The sequence below is a fragment of the Sander vitreus genome, chromosome 11, assembly GCF_031162955.1.
Source record: "Sander vitreus isolate 19-12246 chromosome 11, sanVit1, whole genome shotgun sequence".
Lineage (NCBI taxonomy): Eukaryota > Metazoa > Chordata > Actinopteri > Perciformes > Percidae > Sander > Sander vitreus.
Window position 1 is genome coordinate 4,958,839 of NC_135865.1, and position 3,356 is coordinate 4,962,194.

The window sequence follows — 3,356 nt, forward strand, 5'->3', positions numbered from 1 at the left end:
GGCTAACGTTAGCTGCTGTCGAGTATAGGGTTAACTAGCGTCACGTGCAGCGGTGTTTTTGTTGCCGGTATCATCTGTTTCAGAGCATCAGAGAGAAGCGCAGACATATCAGTGGCACTAGATTTCGGTAGCCAGGGTTGGCAGGAAGAAGATTTTTACAAGTAAATGTTCCAATTAATGATCCAGGCAGAACATTCTCGTCTCCCTCCTTCATTTTACGGTCGAATGGTGGCTAGAACGGCTCCGGGTCAAACGTCAATATGGAATGGATTAATCTGCGTTATTTTGTCTCAGATTAATTAATCGAAATGAACGCGTTATTTTGACAGCCCTAGTTATAACCCTATCAAAATTCAACAACCAATAGAATGCCAGCTGTAGTGTTGACCAATGAAATGATCCCTGCCGCGTTAAGGGTGCGTTCACTTTACGTTAGAACGTCTGTTGAGGGCGGCTGCTCTGTAACCAAGTTTATTTACCCCCGCGCCGTCCATTGCTTTATTATAAGTATATGTCAACAATGTGCACAGAATGATCGACGCACTTTCACCTGCACCCGTCAGGAAATGGGAGAAAGCTTTGAAGTGGGACGTATGAAGTTATGTCCACAACTACGAGGGTGAGTAACATAACTTAAGCACCTAGCTAGCTAGCCTAGCTTGATGTCCATAAACAAATAGATTTTCTTTATTGTTTAGCTAGATTGAACGACATATGACGGACAGTATGTGTTTTTTCGTCGTTTGGTTAACCGTGTTCCTGGGGATTTGGCTAATTTCATGTTAGAGCCAGTAGTAAAAACTAAACTGTAATATAACTGAAAGAACACAAGAAACTGGATTGCTGGTGTCAGTTTCTGCATCACTGTTGTGTGTTGTTCATCAGAATTTAGTCTTCATTCCTTCATATAACATTAGTCTGAAAATGAGGAATTCATATCAGTCTGTTAAGTACAATTTAACCACTATAATAAAACAGATCTAGAAATGATATGCTTTATTTGCAACTTAAATATCGGTTATTTTTTTAATTAATACAAAGCAAACTGAGCAGAAAAGAACAAGTATTTTGTTTGTTTGTTTCTCTTCTTCCAGGTGTGACTGAAGTATTCCTGTTGAGCTGCACTGTGTGCATGGACCAGTGTTGTTCCAGTCAGTACATTACTCACCTGTGTGCAGAGGACAGGCAGCAGTGGGACAAACCAAGAAGGTTGGCAAGTCTGATAATAATGTAATAGTAAAATCATGTTACATACACTTATCATTTATGTTTCTTGCTTAAATTCACAGGGTGCACAACCAGGCCTAAAGAAAGCTATGTACACCTAATATATTATGTGTTGATGTCTATGAATTTGTCTTAAATAGGAGCACACTATACAAAGACAACAGTGGAGAGTTGCTGGATCTGTCTGTCCTCAAAGTGCCAGAGATCTACAAGGACTTCACCTGTTTCTGCACCATCACCTGCATAATCCAAGTGATAAAAGAGAGAACTATTGTGTTCTCTGTTTACATGAATAGGTGCCTGTAATGTCTGCCAATATATTCAATCAATTCAATAAATGTTGGTAAGTATCACTGATATGTCTTAAATCATTGTAGTTTTTCAGAGCAATAAGATACAGATTATTAAAACCATGTTCATATTTGCAACAAATTAAAACCCTGATCGAGGCTAATTGGTTTTTCATTTTCTATAACATTTATAAAAAAAAAAACAGTACAATTAAATTGACCAGAGCTGACACTTGGTAAATGGCTTTAATTTACCTTGTCAAAACAATGAGTAATTCATAACAAATTGCACAATATTTGACACAAAACCTTAAAAGTGTATGGTTCATACTACAATTTGCCTATAGGATTTACTATAGCAGGAACATTGATATTGGCAAACAGATGGTTCAGGTGAGTTTGTGAGCAGGGTTATGAATAAAGATAAGATAAGCCTAGTGTTCACAAGAGGGATGATTCAGGTATTGCAACACAAGTTAAGAATAATTGAATTAAGTAGGAGGTATATACAACTAGTAGAAGATAAATTAACTAGCTGTTTTTTAAATGTGCTATATAAATAAACTTTACTTACTTACTAACTATACAAGAGCAATTAAGGTAAAGTTAATCTTATAATGTGTGTAATTATAATGTGTTGAGTTATTTAAACAAACGATCGGGGAAATAAACACCTCTTGTCCGCGAGTCTCATTGATAGAGCCTGCGGCTAGATGGAGCTCTATCAATGAGAGCTAGCTAGATTCTTCTTAGAATTCCTCTGGAATTCACAAAAATGCATTAAATTAAAATCGGACACCATTGTTAGCTTTATAAGACCTTGGGGTAGATGTTATATATTATATTATATAAATTCAAACTGTCAATATACTCTAACTACGCCGAAAATGAAGCTAACTAGCCGCGATCTGTACGCATAGGATTGAAGGGACAGTCGCAGCTAACGAAACCCCTAATGTTCACAAAAATTCATTAAATTGAAATCGGACACCATTGTTAGCTGTATAAGACCTTGGGGTAGCTGTAATATAAGTGGCGTGACGAAATTCAAACTGTAAATATAGCTACTCTAGCTATGCCGGCAGCTGCCAGCCAGCCAGCTCCGCAGAGCTCCACGGAGCCCCGCAAAGCCCCGAGTATTCCAGTTGTCCAGTACCCAGGGAAACAGTGACTTTCACAGGGTATGGAGGTTGCCGCTTTCTCGTCAGACTGTGTGGAGCTCCTAGCTAAAGTCTGACACGTCTTACCAAATTTGCAATTAGCTATCAATTTTCGTAAAACGGCCCATATTTGAGCTTTATATAGTTGATTTCTCGCTTAAAAAAGTCTCAGAAGTGAATTTAATAACAAAATAGCCCGACAAACAATGTATAACTTTGCAGTGTCTGAAATATGAGACCTGCTGTCTCGTCTCCAATGTGTTTCTATGTGGTTTGCTCAAACCAATCAGCGCACAGCTCATCTAAATATTCATGAGCATACCATATTTGGAAGAAAAGCTCTTGTTCCAAATAGAGCCATATTCACAGGGTAGTTAAGGGCCTAATAAAATAGCATTCGGGCAATTTTCAGCCCAACCAATGTTACATACCCTATTAGGAGACCTTAAGGAACAGTGTAAAATACCCTATATAATCATTCTATCACCCCTTTAAATCTCAGCTGAATTCTGCATACGAGGCACTTGAAATCATAAATGTAAAAACGGGCTAGAGAGGCAGGGCTGAAAAGGGCTGGGTGAAGGATTACTTTATAATATTACATTAAAGGGTGCAACAAAAACTACATTTGGACATGAGGAGTGAGCTATGCATTAAAAGAGCGGAGAAAGAAACTTGA

At 38.1% G+C, this 3,356-nt stretch overlaps 1 long non-coding RNA gene across 1 annotated transcript; it reads left to right on the top strand.

Annotated features, from left to right (window-relative positions):
- Positions 1-448: 448 nt before the first annotated feature.
- On the top strand, positions 449-1,306 carry LOC144525766 (uncharacterized). The gene is made up of 3 exons (XR_013502707.1): positions 449-619; positions 1,095-1,209; positions 1,290-1,306. It is a non-coding gene; the product is annotated as an uncharacterized LOC144525766 (long non-coding RNA).
- The last annotated feature ends 2,050 nt before the right edge of the window (positions 1,307-3,356 follow it).